The sequence below is a fragment of the Eumetopias jubatus genome, unplaced genomic scaffold (assembly GCF_037043125.1).
Source record: "Eumetopias jubatus isolate StellerSeaLion01/CBP00866 unplaced genomic scaffold, mEumJub1_p1.0 scaffold_39, whole genome shotgun sequence".
NCBI lineage: Eukaryota > Metazoa > Chordata > Mammalia > Carnivora > Otariidae > Eumetopias > Eumetopias jubatus.
This window is the reverse complement of record NW_028274845.1, coordinates 1,047,928-1,066,302: the sequence shown is the minus strand read 5'-3', so window position 1 is coordinate 1,066,302 and position 18,375 is coordinate 1,047,928. Positions and strand designations below refer to the sequence as shown.

General features: G+C 49.2%; 1 pseudogene; it reads left to right on the top strand.

The window, feature by feature from the left end:
• LOC148161912 (phosphatidylinositol transfer protein beta isoform-like) overlaps nucleotides 1-18,375 on the top strand; it is a 65,818-nt pseudogene that overhangs the window by 26,730 nt on the left and 20,713 nt on the right.

Sequence of the window (18,375 nt, the reverse complement as noted above, 5' to 3'; positions counted from 1 at the left end):
AATAAATTAGGTGGGGTGACCCTTCCCCTTCTCCGTGTGTTAGGTGGGAGTGGGCATTCCCTGAGGCCAGGGCAGTTGGTGAGGGCTCAAGGTCAGGGAGCTACAGGCCTGGGGAGGGCCAGGGAGCCCCACACCCTGGCAGTAAGATCTTCAGCCTGCCACGCATCAATGAATGGGATAGACAACAATCCAGGGATTGACAGAAAGATAAGCAGATAATTCACACATTAGCACACACTCAGGGGAATGAACTCTAGGCACGTGTGGCTCCAAGGCACCAGGTAGAAAAGCTAAAACTAACAAAACAGGGGTCACACGGCAGAGGAGAACCCAGAATGAACCTGACTAGACTCACGGAGGGGTTCCCAGAGATGCAGCGTCTCTGATGTGAACGCCAACCAGAGCTGCACAAGTTACCAGTGAAGCTCTGAAATTGGAAGCTCCGTTGTGGGCAGCAGAGCCTGGGGGGATTCCAGCACGCAGCAGAGGTGTGGGACCAGGAGAGGAGGGGCCGGGGGTCCGCAAGTGTGGCCTCCAGCCAGAGAATTCTGGCAGCCCAGACCGGGGCCCAAGTCGAGGACAAGATGGAAATAGACGAATCCGTGGAAATCCCCGAGGTGAGAGCCCTGCCTGGACGACGCACCGCCCCCCTCCCCACCCCAGGATGTGCGCTGGACCTTTAGAAAACCAAGGAGGCGCAGAATGCCTGAAAGCCTGGACACAAAAATGATGTTTCCTGCTAAGGAGCAAAAATCAGACTGGCCTTCATCCTCTCACTTCCAGAGTGCTGTGCGGAGAGACCTGAGTAGCAGCCTCCCGGCTCCCAGCAAAGCAGACCACATGTGGAATCTTCAGCACGGGGGCAGTAGCATGGGGTGCGGGTGGAACGAAGGCATTTCAGATACGCAAGGATGAAGGTTTGCCTTCCAGAGATACTCAGAGGATCGCCTGGGTATGTCCTCGAGCAACACATAGAATAAATCCAAAATGAGCCTATGTTTGCAACACAGTCAGATAATGATAGAAACATGTCAAGTGGGAAAGTGAAATGTCTTCATTGTCCCCTTCTTCTAGGACACAGTCACTAGAAAGGGTATATTCTTCCACATACTTCCTGTGTATGCGCCAACAGTTCACTCATAGGTGTTATGTTCATGAACATGTAGCTTTACAAAAAGGCTGCGTTCCACATAATATTGGCAAAATTGTTTCCGTAACTTGACATTTTGCTGTGGAAATCTGTCCTGCTTTACCTGCGAAGTTCCCTTGTTCTTTGTAAAGATTGCTTGGCTTCTGTGCATTGGAGGGCCCTAGTTTATTTGAACAGTCCCCTTAGCAAGTGTTTAGATTGCCTTTACATTTCACTATGAAAGGAGTATTGCCGCGGATATCCCTTGGACTTTGAGTCCAAGTCAGAGTATTTGCTGGACCACAGGGAGTGGGCAGCTAACTCTGCTGGACCTTGGTGCCCTCCGCCCAGCACCCTCCTCACCATTTGTCCTGTAGGTGAGGGAGCCCTGCATTTGCCCTTGGGGCAGGGAGGTGGGAGGGGAGGGGTGCTGCTACTGAAGCTGACCAGGGCTGTGATGTTTGTCCTGCAGGTGGGGCTGCCTTCTGGTGCTCTTGCCACTCGTGCCCACAGGGAAGCATCCTAATTATAGAACAAAAAGAAATTAAACTGCTCGCAGAAGCGGACTGCGGCGTTTTTAATGTTTATGACGAGACAGCCCAGATCTACGTTGCCTTACCTTCCAGACTGTAAAACTCAGATAACTTTGTGATCCACTATTCTTCAGAAGAAAAAAGCAAAGATTCTATTTGACCATCTTTTTTGAAATCTTTAGAATTTCATCCTTTGAAAATAAGTCTTTGAGAATTTCCAACAATGTGCATCCAGTCAGTGTATTTCAGGAGAGAAGAAATAATTTAGGTTTCAACTTTTAGTTTTGTTTTTCCATCTCTTCCTTCAAAAAAAAAGGGGGAAAAAAGGGGGGGGATCGCTCTTGATCCAAAGAGAACAAATGGAGAACTGTATGATGATTTTGCAGAATTAATGAGCATTTCAGAAGGCATTGGCCCCTATGGTCCTGTGCACACTGGTGCTTAATCTCCAGGGCTAAAGCCCAGTGATGATGGGAGTGAGGGGTATTCAGTCTGTTGGGCAAGGGAGGGAGGGTCACTCCTGGCCTTTTGGCTGTGTCTCCTCCAGTGTGCGGGGTGACAGATCCCGGTTGGTAGTGAATCAGAGTGCCTCTCTCCCCAGGCAGAAACTGGGGTGGCGTTGGGGAGTAAAGTGGGTAGATTTGCACAGTCAGGCTCCTGAGCTGGGGACGGCTCCAACATGCTTGGTGGGAGTGGCCAACCCAGAGCAAAGGCGATCAGCACAAGGCACAGACAAGGCACAGCAGACCCGCTATGGCCCAGATTGCCCTCCCTTTCAGCTCAAAGCAAAGCACTAGGCCCTGTAGCAGGTTCCGTCTTCAGAGCACTGGTAAGCTGGGACTTGCTCTGGAAGGGGAGCGAACACCGGCAGGGAGGGATCAGCAGATGACGCTCTGCCTTCAGAGATTTTTATTTCATGCATCCTTTTAGAGGTGAAGTGCACTCACACGTTCCTCTCAGCACAGAGGGTTCGGGGATGCAGCAACCTTAATGGTCACACAGGGGTAATGAAACCCAGACGGAGAGCAAGCCCCTGTCTGGTTGCCATCCTTTGGGGATCTCTAAGTGGGCTGTCTCAACTTCTTCCTACGGAGGCTCCCCTGGTCTACAAGTACAGATGTGCGGTTGATTGGTGGTCCAGTGTACATCAGCCAGAGCTTTGCTTTGTCGGCATTATTAAAAGTTAATTTGTTTCTTTGTGTAAATGCTTATTCTACTGGAAGGGAGCTTCTTGGTTGTTACTATAGTCTTACATAAGCAGAGGAAGCACTCTCAATACCTTCAAAACGTGATGCTTGATACTTCTGCTTGATACTAAACCTGTCAGAAAATCAGAGGGATTTTAAAGGGTGGGTGTTCCCAGAACTGACAGTGGCTGCAAGGTGCTGAGCAGGCCCTGTGTGTGTGTGTCCAGGGTGGTACTGTGTCTCATTTCAGACCCCCTTTCAGCCCAAGGTCATAGATGGCAAAGGTGGACTGATCTCAGAGTATCACCTAGAATGTGAGGTGCAGGAGGCAGGGTTGGCCCCATCTGAGGACCCTGGGCTGGTGTCCGGGAGTGGACAGCTTGAGGTCATGTCTGAGTTTGGCCAGAGGTCAGGAGTAAAGAAGTGTTTTAGGAGCCTAGATTTCAAGACCAAGGACAGCAAACTCCAGGTCTGGGAGGCAGGAGGTCAGCAAAGCAGGAAGGAAGGGGGTGTAGCCAGGTGATCCTGGCCAAGATCCTGGAGGCAGCCTGGTGACAAGGCCGGAGGAATGAAAGGGTAGGGTGATGCCACACCAGCCCTCACTGCTCCTGGGCCATGTGGCATGGGGCATCCCTCCCAGCTTCCCACGGTTTCCTTATTTACTGCTCCAGCATTGGCTGGAGTCCGAGCTCAGTGCTGAGGAGTCAGGCAGCCTTGACAAGGGTTCACAGCCAGGCCCGAGTTGGAACCCAGGTGCCCCGACTCCGGACAGGACTCCCATCCCAGCCGCCAGACCCCGAGGTGCCCAGGCTCCCAGCCTTGGCCGTGCTGCTCTGCCCTTAAGCCTGGCACCCAGGCAGGTTCTCGTGTTCTCCTGCTCCAAGTTCCCAGTCCCAGGTAAGGCCTTTCCCGACTTCTGAATCTCCACCTTCAGTCACACCAGATCCTTCCCCTTCTGCCTCCAAAGTGTTCCCCGGCCTCAGCCTCTATCCCTGCAGTGTCTGGCGGCTCCTGGGGCGATCTCGCTCATAGGAGCTGCTCTCTGTCTGCCTTCCCTGTCCTTCCTCTGCCCTACTTTCCCCTCTGCTGCTTGCTCTAACCCAGTCTCTCCATTGGCCAGATTTTCCAAAGCACTGACAAGCTAAATGCTCCTCTAAGAAGCAGCAGTGATGTCCCCTTTGCCCCAACTCTCCAATGTAGCCTTCCTGTCCTTGTTCCGGCTCTTGTTGGGTAGGCTGCTGGAGCCCCCAGAGGAGGAATCCCAAGCTGGGTCAGAGCTCCCTGGAGCCAGGCCATGGTTGACTGGTAATGCCTGCCAGGGACACAGACATGGCGAGTGGGGGTGGGCCAGTCTATCCTTGTCTCTCTCGGACTACTTGTGGTCACTTGAATGTCCTGTGTGCTGTTGTGTGAGTTTTGCAAATGTTCCTTTCATTTCGTGGGCTGCTCTTCCCTTATTGGATCGCCTTGCAAACTCTTACTTGCCCTTCAAGACTCTGTTCTGCAAAGTCACTCCTTTGAGACTTCAACTGACCCCACTAAATGTTTTATCCCGGTTGCTGCCATAAGCCTTTGTATATCTATCTCTTGGCCCTCCCTTCCTGTCTTATAACTGTCCCCCACCCCTCCCTGTAGTTTCTGTGAGTCTCAGAGAGCAGAGGAGGTTTTAGAAATTGCATATCCCCAGTACCTGGCACATAATCAATTTTCAAAATGAGTGTTGAATTTTAGAAATCTATGTCATTTATATCTCCTTTAAAATCAGCACAGGTTGGCACAGTTACACAGAGTTCATACCTCATTGTATAATTGCATCTTTTACCCGGCTCAACTCTTAGGAAAGACTAAGGGGAAAGAAATTAAAATAAAAGGAGAGCAGGAATTTGACTAAGGAGAAGTGAACTTCCAGGTAGGTTCTGCCCTTCCCTTGGCTTCAGCTCATCTGCGATAAGCAAGCACCTGCTGTGTGCCCACCCTGTGATGGTGGCTTCTGTTCTTCTGTGACACAGTGTCTTGGGCGACGAGCACTGATGCCTTGTCCTGGTCTCAGGGTTCCGGGGGTGTGGTGCTGTGGGAACGGGAGTGGGCTGGACCCCAGGTGACATGGGCATGAGCACCAGGCACCCCTAAACAGGTGGAGCTTGCTCATGCACAGAGTGAAGGAGGCGATGCAGGCACAGCTAATCCAGACTGGGCACTCACTGTTTTCACCCCTTTTGTCGCACACTTTCTATGGATTAGCCCATTTAATCCTCAGGACGGCTCCACCAGGGAGGCCTATTACTCTCCCCATTTTATGGATGCAGACTGAGGCTCAGGTTGATGGAACTGCTCTGTCTTCTTTCTGAAATGCAGCATGTAGAATGGTTTTGGCAACCACGTGGAGGTCACTGTCATTCATTCATTCGGCAAGTCGTTACCAGTCAGCTTTCTTTGGTTGGGGGTCAGGTGCACAGGTCTCAGAGTCCAAGGGGGACAGGCACTCAGGAAGTGGCCTCAGCCCTGGGCAGTTACTCCTATCTGTGCTCTCACACCTCCTCACAACCCCTCTAAGTGTTTGCTCCAGGATTTTCCCCATTCTGCCTTAACACACACTTAATGCTGTGCACATCTGTCCTCATCATAGGGGAGAAAGTTTTTTGAAAACAAGGACTATATGCTTTTCATCTGTGTCTGGCATGATGCAGAATAGACCACATGTAGTTTCAGAATCAGATGACAAATTTAACTCTATCACTGCAGGTGTGATTTTGAGGGCATTTGGGGGAATACTGTCTTCTCCAGGAAGTAAATCAGTATCACATACATTTATTGAGCACCGGCCGTGGGCCGGACCCTGGGGTATACAAGGAGGTGAATACCACATCATCCCCACCCCTCAGAAGGTCACAGCTAGAAAGGAAAACAAGTGGTTCTTTCTAGTCTGTGTTGAAGGATCTCTGTTTCTGAGGTGTTGGATGAATATGCATACCAGGCATCCAGGCAAAAGCTTCTACCGATTTTTCACGTAGCAAAGACCAAGTACCAATAGCTGGATCCTGGTCAGTAGATTTTGTAGCTGCTAAGGGGAGACTGTCTGGGGGAAGTTGCCGTGGGTGGGTAGGTGATGTGGGAGAGAAGGAAAGAGCTCGGATTATGATGGGTGGGGAGGATCCTGGGTGACCAGACCCTGATCTTGCTTCAAGTGCTCAGGAGAATTTGCCATGCTGCGGGGCTGCTGGGTGGGGCTGCATACCATGCTGACCAAAGTGAAGTGTGATTTTGAGTCCAGACCACAGGTGAAGCCTGTCTGTGCGACATTGGGTACGTGACTTAATCTCTCTGTGCCACAACATCCTCATCTGTAAAATGGGATTGGATCACGCTCCTACCTTCGGGGCTTAAGGAGATGGTCATGTGCGTGAATCCGTGGCTGGTGCTGGCTCAGTGGCTGACCCGTATCCAGACAGCTGTCCTTACTGATAGGCTACGGTGTCACTAGTGCCTGGCAGCCCATCATTCCCACAGCCGGCTGATCCTCAGTTACCTGGGGAACTGGGACAAGGTACTGATCGTCCACTCTGCAGCCGTGGTGGAAGTAGATCTCTGTATGCTAACATGGCGCGATTTCTGGAATGTGTAACTGGATGAGGAAGCAAAGTGCCGTTGAGTGTGTAGGGGTTTCTACTTGTGCAGAATAGTGGCCAGATACAGGTACATGCTTGTTCATACATGTTCACACTGTTTCCGGAAGGATCCACATGGAACTGTCACAAAGGAGCCCACAGGAATAGGGGACTGGGATTGGGTTGGAGGGGCGGCTTTAACGACTTTACATTATAACTGAAGAGCTCATCTAAATACAGTTTCCTGGATCCTGTTTCCAGAATTCTGACCCTATCGTTTTCAAGTGGAATCTGGGAATGTGTTTTTTTACAAAGTTCCTTCCCTAAGTGGAGTGTATGACCCACTGGCCTCTGGAGCCCCTGCTTTAGGGGTAAGGGTTGCCGGATAGTGGTTTGGAATCAGCAGCTGCTCTTGCAGGTAGCAGTTTGCATTCTTGTGTTTGTAGAAAGGAAACTGAGGCTGCTGCTTTAACAAACCTGACATCATTCCCAAGCCCCTTCTCCCTTCTCTGTCTGCCTCAGAGGCTGAAAAGTGAATGTCCACTTTCTCAGAATCCTAAGCATTTAGAAGTGGCCATATATAAGAAACACAAGTGTTTTGGGCAATTGCTGCAAAACTTTGGCTTTTGGGAGAGAAAGGACTTATTTAGATACTTCCCTTTCCTTTTCTTTCTGGCCTTGACCATCTACATGATGGCTGGAGTTGTGGCAGCCATTTTGTACTCATGAAGGAAGGCAAAGGAAATTGCAGAGACCCCAGCCCTGATATCCTTAGACCTGTGGAATGATGTCAGCAGTCACTTTTGTAGACTTCTTGTCGCGCAGGTAAAATTAGCCTTTACTGAAGTTGAGTAGGTTTTCTGCTATTTCTAGCAGATAGGGGCCTAAGATGTGGGCACTGAATTAGGGAAGCAGTAGATTTGGGTCCTCGCCCTGGTTATTTTGGATTTGCTGAGTGGCCTCAGGCAGGTGTTTTCCTCTCAACCTCTAAAGTGTGGCGGTGGGGACTTGAAGACACCACCCATCCTTCATGACTTAGGCTGTTTGTAAAATAACTCAGGGGTGATGCTGCCCTTCTTCATCTGAGAAGCACCTTCTAGATCCATTAGGTTCACTTGGTGGCAAACAAGAGAAAGCTGCTTTGCCAGGTTAGGCAGGAAGATAGTTTATTTGAAAAATAGCAGGGACTACACTGAATTAATCGAGCCACCGTTGGAGGACTGACCTGGGGAAGGACAGACTCAGCACAGATGCGACGGTCCAGGGCAGGGGTTCCGGACCGACGGCCAGCTGTCTGTGTTGTAAATACACTGGAAGAGAGCCGCCCCCATTTGTCCATGTGTGGCCAGTAGCTGCCTTCACGAGGGCAGAGTTCTGACAGGGGCACACCCTGCGAAGCTGGAAACAGCTAATCATCTGACCCTTTACTGACAAAAGTTTGCTACCCCTGACCTAGGGGGTTGAACCCACCCCTGAGTCTCAACAGGAAATGCAAAGGAGGAAGGAAGATCAGGCCCCACTCCAGTGCCCCCTGTGCATGCGGGGCCTGGGGGGGGTCCACCCTGGGGCTCCCGCATGGCGCCCCCTCAGTCCCTGCCCCTTCTTACATCTGCTGCTGCTTTGTTGTCATAAGCCGACTGCTACCTGAGGAGACATGGTGTGTCCTTCTGTTTGTTCCCTGCCGCCCACTTGGAAGTGGCAAGGGCACCCGCCTGGCCCCTTCCCCCCTGTGCACCCTCAGCCCCTGGAATGGGTCTGGCATGGAGCAGGTGTCAGTGAGTACAGTGAATATTTGTTGAACAAATAACTAAGTTCTAGCTGTTCTTTAGCTACACTGCCCCATTTCCCACGACCAGGAGAGAGTCTGTCTGGTCTCATTCGGATCATGTTTGGTTTGCAAACCATCACTTTGGTTTACAAAGATGAGCACATCAGGAGAGAGACAAGTCCCCCGAGGAAGCTAAGTTGCTGTTATAAAGGAGGGAGCAGTAGGTGATGGATGCGGAGAGTCTGTAAAACGACAAAGATCGACGATAGAGGAACTTGGTCTTTGGGAATTGCTTGCACATGGCTGCCCTGTGACAATTTCTTATTGTGTTCTTAGGTAACCGGCCGTGAGGTGGTGTCTTCCTTCCTTCTAAGGGCAGGGAGGCTGGGTACCTACCTAACACTTCTTGGTCTCCCATGGTGGGGAGAACCCTCCGTGCCTAGCACACTGCCTAGCAGAGATGAGGGACTAAGCCAATAGTTTGGGCAGAGATGAGGGGCTCAGCCAATAGTTTGGGCTTGGTGCATTTTAATAGTGACAGGATTGTGCATGCATTTATGTGTCAGCCTTTTGAGCTGAGAAGGCAGAGTTCTGGGGAAAACAACAGGTTGGAACCTCATTATAATCCAAGACATGTCTAGCTGGTGTATGACTCCATCTGCAATGACTGTTTGGATAAAAGTATTCCATACTGGAGGCTCCATTCTTTTTGAATGTACAGATTAATCAATACCATGATTATTTCCAGAAAGCTCCTTGCTGAAGTTTTGTAATGGTGTGTGTAGGCTTTACAGCTACAAAACGTGATCTTCTCGGTGAAAGAAGATGAATAGCTTCAGAGAGAAAGGTATTTCTCCATTCCTGCCCCTGGAAAACATGACCAGATGATGAAGGAAAATGACTCGTGACCTGTCTCTACCTCCTGCGAAATAGTCCACTTCTTGAGCATTTTATTCAGCCAGAGTCAACCTGGCACAGTGCATTAACACCACAAGCTTCTTGTGATGTTTTGTGGCTGATCATACTTTCCTCCTAAGTTCTCTGTAGAACTAAAGCAGTAACAAGGAAAACAGGGCATTTCTTTGCTCCTAAAAATGCTCTCACTGTCTGATTTCTTGAACTGGGCAGAATCTTCTTAGTTTACATGATGATCTCCAGGGAAGGGTGGGATGGGGCATCTTAAAGCTCATGATTTAGACAGCCGGACTCGGAAAATTGGGTCGAGACTACGGGCCCAGCAATAGGCCAGAAGTCAGGAAACCTGGCTGCTCATCAGCCACAGGGCCTTGGGCACCAGCGTCCTGTCAGTTTTCTGTCAGCGGAGCAGGGGTAGCATGGTTCCTTGTGTGTTGGGGAGCCGCGTCCCTGGCCTCTACCCACTGGCCAGTAGCAACCCCCGGTTGTGACTCCAGGCATCTGCCGATGTCCCTGGAGCCGGAGGGCAGTGTTGGCCCTGCCGCTGACCTTGCAGTCGAGATGGCGTGGTGATAGGTGTAGAGGAGGGAGTTCAGGGTCTGTCATGCCCTCCATGTCCTGCAGCTCCTACTTATTTCCAGGGCCCCTTCGTCTCCACCTGAGAAGCCATCCTGTGTTCCTTCTGAAAGAGGCCACAGACGGAACATGTCCTTACCCAGCTTTGTGATGTCTACGTTTTCACTGAGGAGTGACACACAGACAGAAGTGCACACATTGGAGGTTCACAGCGTGGTGAATTTTCACGGGGCAAACAACCCCTGTGAATGTAACTAGCACCCCAATCAAGCAGCAGGTTTGGAACAGGAGCAGCACCCCTCCACACCCCAAATTCACCACTGTCCTGACTTCAAACATCACAGATTGGTTTTGCCTGCTTTGTTGATCTTCATAACACGGACTCATAAAGAAGAATATGTTGTTTTTCCACCTGGCTCCTTTCCCTCTACGGTACTTGTGTCAAGTTCACTTGTGTTATCGTGTGTACGTCTAGCTTGTTTGTTTTCATCAGCTAGCATTCCGTCACCTGAAAACACAGCAACTTATTGATTGATTCCATTGGCCGGGGGCTTTTGGGCAGCCTCCAGCTTGGGGATCATAAGTTGCGCTGTGAACATTTTATCCGTGTCTTTTGGCGAATGTGTGTAATTATTTCTGTTGGGTATGTACCCAAGACTGGAGTTAATGGCAGTATAAAGCACATGACTAAACAAACAATCGTCTTACTGTTTAGTGTGGTGAGTGAGGGTGTCTGAGGCAGGATGCTTCACCGGTGGTGGTTATGGAGAATGTTGTCTTTGAGAAAGCCAAAAGGGCGAGCAGGAGACAACCATTCGTACACAGGAGCAATGCCAAGCAGAGGAGACAACCTGTGCAAAGGCCCTGAGGCAGGGCTGAGCCCACTGTTTTCCAGGAAGTGAAGGAAATTGACTGAACGTGTCTGGGAGAAGTATGTATGAGGACCAGGTCATGCGGGGCTGTGAAGTGGGCAGGAGGGGCTTGGGAAGGGCAGTGGGGGATCATTGCAGGGTTTGAAACAAGGGAGGGAGCATAATGTGGCAAGTGTTTTAGGTTTGTTCCTCTTTCTGCAATGTCAAGACTATACTGGAGGGACTGGCGTGGAGGTAAAGGGACCATTTGGAGAATGTCTGAGAGGCTGGCAGTGATGGCAGCCCAGATGAGGGTGATGGAAAGGAAGTGTATGCATTAGAAGTACAAATACAGCAGTCATAAGAAAGCACTGTTATTACTATAGCAACTAGTACTTGTTGGTTCCCCACTGTGTGCGAGGCAATGTGCTAGCTGTCTCATCTGTGCTTAATACCTGATACAACCCCATGAGGTAGGTACCCGCTATCATCCACATCTTATGGCTCAGAAGACAGAGGCTTATAGAAATTACTGCTGCATCTGTCATTGATACAAGTGTTACTGAATCTGAGAGAGTCGGCCTTGCCAGCCTGTATCACTGACACGGTGGGATCTGGACTCATGGGGTCATGAGAGGCCCCATCCTGTCGCTTACCAGCGTCACGGTGCACGCGCCCATGGTCTCCCAGCTGCTTTTCCCCAGTGGGGCTGGGATTGGAGGTGAATTTGTTCTCAGGTCATATACAGTTTTTGTAAATGCAGAAGCAGTGCTCAAATTTGCATCATTACTAGAGAAGATAAACCACCAGTCCCAACAGACTCAGTGCAGTTTTCTTCTGGAAAAACAGGCTCCAGAACAGGAACAGGTGTTTCATCCAGAGACTCTTGTACCCGGAGAATCCCAGAGGGAGCACAACCAGGAGTTCCTTTTTCCTGAAACTAGATGGAACATCGCAGCTTGGGTTTGAGGTCTGCTCTGCCCCCCCAACCCCCGTCCATTATAGCCTCCGGTATATTCTGAGGCTTCATTAGTCATGGGGTACTGGCGGTGCCCAGATGCACTGTGCCCTTCCCACCTTCCTAGGGCGTTTGGGAAGTGAAGTGGCCACTCCTCACTCCTGCCTTCTCTGCAGACCTTGCCTTGACCAAAGCCACCCCTGATGTCTCCCCCACCCCGTCTCCTCCCTGCTTCCCCTCGTCTCCCTTTGTGCTCTGCCCGTGGATAATCGCCAGCATTTAGGAAGTGCTTACTCTGTGAAAACACTGTTTTAAGAGCACTGAAAGCGCTGCTTCGTTGGGCCCTCCCTCACAAGACAAGTTGTCATCACGCTCCATTGCCAGACGAGGAGACTGAGGTCCAGAGAGCTTTCAGAAATTGGCCGAGGCCGTCACGCTGGCGAGAGGTGCCCTGGGACTGAGCCCACATCTGTCCACCCTGCTGCTGCCTGCCTGTGAGTTCATCTGCCTTCTCAGTGAGGTTGGGCCCCTTCATTCCTGACCCTCGTTAGTGTGGTGCTGGGCATGTCGTGGGCCCCCGGTATATACTTGCTGACTTAAGCTGAGAGCTGGAGAATGTTTGGTTGCCATGGGATGTTTGAGCTCTACTGGAAATGACCCCATGGAATCCCATGACCATGACCTGATGTGGTGGCTGCACACTGAGCTTAGAAAATTCTGCTTCTGACAATGACAGCAGTACGTCATGGCTGAGCGTTTGTTTTGTGCCAAACACTGCAGAGCGCTTTAGGGTCGTGTCCCCAACTCCTCATCCCAGTCCTCTGTGCAGCCGTCCCGCTCACCACAGCTCAGAAAGCTACAGTGAAGGGCATCGCCGGGTGGCGGAGGCTGTACCCCCCTGGCCTGTCAGCATTGCCATCGCGGTCTGCACCATCGAATGCCTGGGGAAAGGTCGCCCCCCGGGGCAGCGGCTGAGGATGGACCACAGACGATCCAGTCGTATGTGATCACTACCTTTCACTTCCCTTGTTCCATCATCAAAAAGGCAAGTGGCACTCTGGCCATTTGGTGTCACAAGTTCTGTTATCTTTCATTATTCTGTGTTTGAGTCCCAAATAAGAAGGAGGAAAGGAGCTGGAGGAAGCAGGGAAATGTGCTCAGTGGTCTCAGATCTCCAGATGTCCTCCCGGTTAGGGGGCTCACCAGGCTGGCTAGGGAGGAGGCAGGTGCGGTGGTTTGGGGAGGTGACGTCTACCGGCCAGGATCTGCGGGCATGTCCTTGCATTAGAGTGGGGACGTTTCTAGGTCAGATCCCACGTGTATCCAAGGACTGGGGGTTTGTAGAGGTGGCATTGTCTGGGTCTGTGTGTGGGAGACACCTGTGTGGTCGTGAGTGTGACTGGAAGTACTCACTCCGTGGGCCTGGAACGTTGGTCTGGACCCAGCTGAGGGTCAAGGGAGTGGCCCCAAAACTCCACTTCCTCGCTGTCACAGGGGACTGGGAGCTGGAAGCACATGGACCACCAAGAGGTCCCATGTAGGGACGGATTGTGAGAGCTCGCTCCATGCCCCTCCGCAAGCTAGCCACTTTGTAATGAGGAGCAGTACCCGGATGAAGCAGCTGGGAAAGGGCAGTGGCCTCTGAGCCCGGCCTTGGAGCCAGGCTTGTGTGGCCTCTGTCTGTTGCCTGTGTCTGTTCTCCGGAGCATCCTGGGTGTGCCGTCACCTGCTGTTCTGGGCTGATGTGAATCTCCAAAGCACTGCTGTATCACCCCTGACTGGAAGGAGCCCCAGACCTGAGGCCAGCCAGGCCCTGGGCTGCACGTGGAGATTTACCCGTTCAATGCTGGCATGGCCTTCTTTGTCCATTGGCCACTCCCCCGCCCCCCCCGCCCCCCTGCACCTGCTTTGCTGCCTCACCACTGTGAACTAGAGGCAGTTTGGTCCTGGAATGGACCTTTGACAGCTGTGGACTGCAAGAGGTTGGTGTCAGACTCCACATTGTTCAGTAGGAACCTTGGGTGAATTACTCATCCTCTTTGAGCTCCAAGGCTTGTCTCTGCTGATTCGGGAGGAAGCTAGCATTGCTGAACTGGGGATGAAGAACATGATCATGATGGTGACTCTAGTAAGTGACATTTAGTTTAGACTCACTATGTGCTAGGCACTCTGTTAAGCACCTTTTATATATTTGTGTATATATACATACACGTAACCTGAACAGACTTTCAGAATCACCCAGGAATTAATATCCTAATTTTCTAGATAAAGAATCAGTGCTAAGAGGGGTTCAATACCTTGCTTCTGTCACTAAATACTAGAAAGAAGCTATAATGAGTTAAGTGGTGATCCTCCGGAAGGTATGGCCACCAGGAACCTGGGAATGTGACCTTAGGTGGGTTTTTGCAGATGTCATTGAGTTAAGGGTCTTGAGATGAGATCATCCTGAACTATCCAGGTGGGCCCTGAATCCAGTGACCCCTGTCGTAATGACAGAAGAGAAGGCAGAGAGACACACAGAGATGAGGGCCACATGCAGGTGGAGACAGGATGGGAGTGATGCAGCCACCAGCCCGGGGGCCTGGAGCCACCAGAAGCTGGGGGAGAGCAAGACGACATTCTCCCTTGGAGTCTGCATCCCTGTTGACATCTTGATTTCAGACTTCCAGCCTCCAGAACTGGGAGAGAATACAATTCTATTGTTTCATACCACCCTGTCTATGGTCCTTTGTTGCAACAGCCTCAGGAGACTAAGACAGAGGCGCAGCCAGGACTGAATCTCAGACCATCTTCTTTTGGGAGGTGATGTACATCTGTCAGACATGTAGCTCATGCTCAGTTATGTCTCAGTCTCTGTGAGAGTGTGTGAGTCTTGCTAGTTGTCTAGGGAGACTTCTCCCCTTGATGTGCTCTCTGATGCTCTGGAAGACTGGGAACTCTTCCACAATGAGATGAATCCTATTCGTTGTCCATTGCACACCTGAGGTCACAGCTGTCGGCACACGAGGAGACCCTGTGTGCAGAAGTGGGACATGGCAGCGTTGCCGCCAGGAGACCTGTTTCTGTCTCCACCTTGACCAACCCAGAGACTTAGGTTTGGAGGTTTCATCTGGGTTTTTGGTCAAGCATGGCCGAGAAAAGTGTTGGAGTCAGCCAGACCTGGCTGCTGCTTCTGGCAAGTTCTGAGATGCTCCTTGGTGTTAGGGAGTGGGCCTTGAGGTTGTGCAGGTAAAGCACTGAGCACAGAGCCCAGAATAGGAGAAACAAAAGTATTTAATAATATAGTATATATTCACATATTTGTGTGCATATAAAAATATATGGGTATTCATAACATATAAATAAATATGTAGAGCAGAAGAGTATTGGAAACATTGATTTTAAAACTTTTTAAAATTTTTTATTGTTATGTTAATCACCATACATCATTAGCTTTTGATGTAGTGTTCCATGATTCACTGTTTTACAAACTGTTTTTAATCACAAAAGTTACACTGTTAATAATGAAGATTTAAATTTTTGAAATAAGATATACAACTAGGAGAAGGGTACATATAAAACTAGTTAGAAATAAACACAGTGAATATTTAGTGTATAGTTTTTGCATATTTTCTCTTTCCTGTATTTTTCCTTAAAATGTGGATCTTATTGAACATAATGTTTTGAACCCTTCTTAAACAATGTACTGTGAATGTTTTCCCCCGTGGTTAAACATTTGTCTTCAAAGTCGTGTTTAATGGCTCATTATGTTCTGTGTGGGAGTTTCTGTGGGGCTCCGATGGACTGACTGATGCCTACCGATGTGGGGAGAGAGAGAAGGCTTTTTGATGGCAGACTGTGCAGAAACTGTCTAGCGGAGATGGTGAGAGGCGGGGTGGGCGAGCTCCCAGCGGCTCCCCCAGGATGCACAGCTGCTGGGGCCTCTCTGTCCTGCCAAAGCGTTGCTCCTGTTCACATCCCCATATTCCCCTGGCATGGTGTCAGACTGCCCTCGGCTCACGACTTTTCCGGCAAGGTACTGTCGAAGTACACATTTTGCTGACCTGACTGTGGGGAAGTTATATCTTATTACTTCATTTGCATTTTCCATGTTGCTCAGAAATGTGAGCATAGTTCTCCCGCTTCCCCTCTGTCACCTGCTGGTGTTCCTATTGGCCTGGGTGCATTTTTCTCATTAATTTTTAGTTCTAATGTTTTTTAGATTTTATTTATTTGAGAGAGAGAGAGACAGAGATACTGAGAGAGAGCAAAAGTGGGGAGGAGAGGGAGAAGCAGGCTCCCCGCAGAGCAGGGAGCCCAACATGGGACTCGATCCCAGGACCCCAGGATCATGACCCAAGCTGAAGGCAGATGCCCAATCGACTGAGCCACCCAGGTGCCCAAGTTTTAGTTCTTTTTGTAGTCTAGATGCTATTTTTTGTTCACTGTGTTGCATTCCAAAGACTTTTTTTTTTAGACTACAGCTTGTCTTTCATGTGGCTTATGGTGTCTTATGTCAAAGATTTTGAAGTTAACCTAGTCCCACTTTCCCATCTTTTCTCTTATGGCTTGTGCTTTGGGTGTCTTGTTTATGAAGTGCATACCTGCTCCCGCTCTGTAGAGTCCCCTGTATTATATAGAGCACTGTGCTGGTAGGCCACAGTACCTAGCGACTCTGTGACTTGGGTGAGACCTCTCTCTGGACCCCACTTTCTCCTTTATAAAATGGGGATAATAGTGTTGGCTTCATTGTTTTTCAGATTTAGTGTAATCTCCTTGAAAGAGTGCCCAGTGCCTGAAAATCACCCAGGAAACATGAGGTGATCATTGTTGTCCCAGAAATTTTGCTTTTCCTTTTAACATTCACGTGTTAACTCCATGTGGAATTTAGTTCTGGTGCAGGATGGACATCCGTATGGCTGGCTTGCTGTCCCTGCACCAGTAATTGACCAATCCATCTTTTCACCCTGAGATAGTAACACTACTTCTGTCCCATAGCAGCTTCCCAGATGGTCGTCTCTGTGCTCTCCTGTTCCAAGGTCTACTTTTCTATCCTTAGGACAATAATGTGTCTTAAGTTAGTGTGGTCTTAACTGATGAGGACAGAGTTCAGTACCTCCTTTACATTCTTCTCCAAAATTGTCAGGGCCAGTTTTCTCATTTATTTATCCATGTGGATTTCAGGAACAGCTTATTAAGCTTCACGAGGACCCTAAGACTAACATGCGACCACAGGACCTTTTCTCCCAGACACACCACACGGCTCCCATGAGAACATTTCCTGGGCATTTCTGTTTGCGTAATAAGTTCTTGATTTTGAAGATGTTCAGTTTAGTAAACCTTCCTGTGTATCTACCCCAGCAGCTGCGTGTTTCTGGTGTAGACACTGAGGCTGTGCTCTGAGGCCAGCGTGGTTGACCCTTTCAGACCGTTCCTGAAGTTCACCTTCGCCAAGGAATTTTAAAGCTTTGGCTTCTCAGAGGTGATCTCCAGTTTTGGAGCATGTTGGGGACTTCCTTCCAGGCCAGGCCAAATGTGGCTTTGCCAACAATACCTGGTTATCAGCGGGGTTCTTTTTCGGCCTAGTCTCAGGTTGACCACTGGGCCTTTGTCTTGCTCAGCCACGTTTCTGACATTTTTCTTCTTCCCATCTTTTCACATCCATCTTTTCTGATGTTATTTCAGCTCCTTTAAGCAGCATATGGGTGGATGAATCCTATCTCAAAATCTGTCTTTTAACTGTAGTATTTTATCCGTTTACATTTACTGTGATGACTGATGAATTCAGACCTAGTTCCAACAACAGTATTTTGTACTCTCTATTTATTGCAGTTTTCTTTGACATTTTTTTCCCTTCTTTTCAGTCTCCTAGCACAGACTGAGTAACTGATCAAAGTTCCTTTATTCCCTTTACTTTTGCTGCTGGTATGGAAGTCCCCCATTCAAGTGCAGTTCTTTTCATGGCCGACCGTAAGCTTTGACGTGCACACTTGCTTTAGTGAACTCTGGACCTCAGGACTGTGCCTGCTACCCCCCCCCCGCCCCCAACAGCGTGAAGACATTGAAACCTTGCAGTTTGACCACTTACTCTATTTTCTAACATGCTGTTTTCAGTATTTTACTTTGGCCTTATCTTTAAACCTCCCTAAATTAGTAATCCTGGTTATTTTTATTACAAGAACTAGTTCTCCATATGTTTACTGGTATTTTGATCCCTGCCTCTTGATTCTCTGCCTTTGCTACTCATTTCTTATTGGTCAACAGCTTCTTTCCAAAAGTCTTTAATGCTGTGAGTGGTAACATTTCTTTCAATCTTTATTTGTCTGAGAATGTTTTAATTTTGTCTTTACTTTTGAACAATAGTTTATTGTAATGTAGAATTTTAGATTTTCTTTCCTCATAAGTCCGTAAAGATATCGTTCCATTCCCGTGGGCTTTTATTATGGCTGAGGAGAAGTTGCTCTCTGCTCTGATTATTGTTTCTTTGTAGAGAATCACTTGCTCCTCGGCTGCTATTACACTTTTCTCTTTTTCTTGGGCAATATTCATTTTACTATGTTGCATCTGGTAATGGGTACATTTCACCTGTTTTCTGTGTTGAGTTTGTGTACATCCCGGTGGGTGTAGACTTGGGTTAGAATTTCTAGCAAGGCTTGCTTTCTTCATTCACAGCCAAGCTACACTAAGCTCTCTTGCTGTTTCCCTGGCCTAGCAGAAGTGAAATTGCTGGAGCAAGGTGTCTGAGGAAGTTCAAGACACATTGTCACATTGCCCTCCAATTAAAATACTACTCTCACCACGAGTTCATAAACACAATTTCCCAGTTTTCTTGTTAACCTGGACAAGTGGTTTTCAACTGGGGGCAATTTTGCTG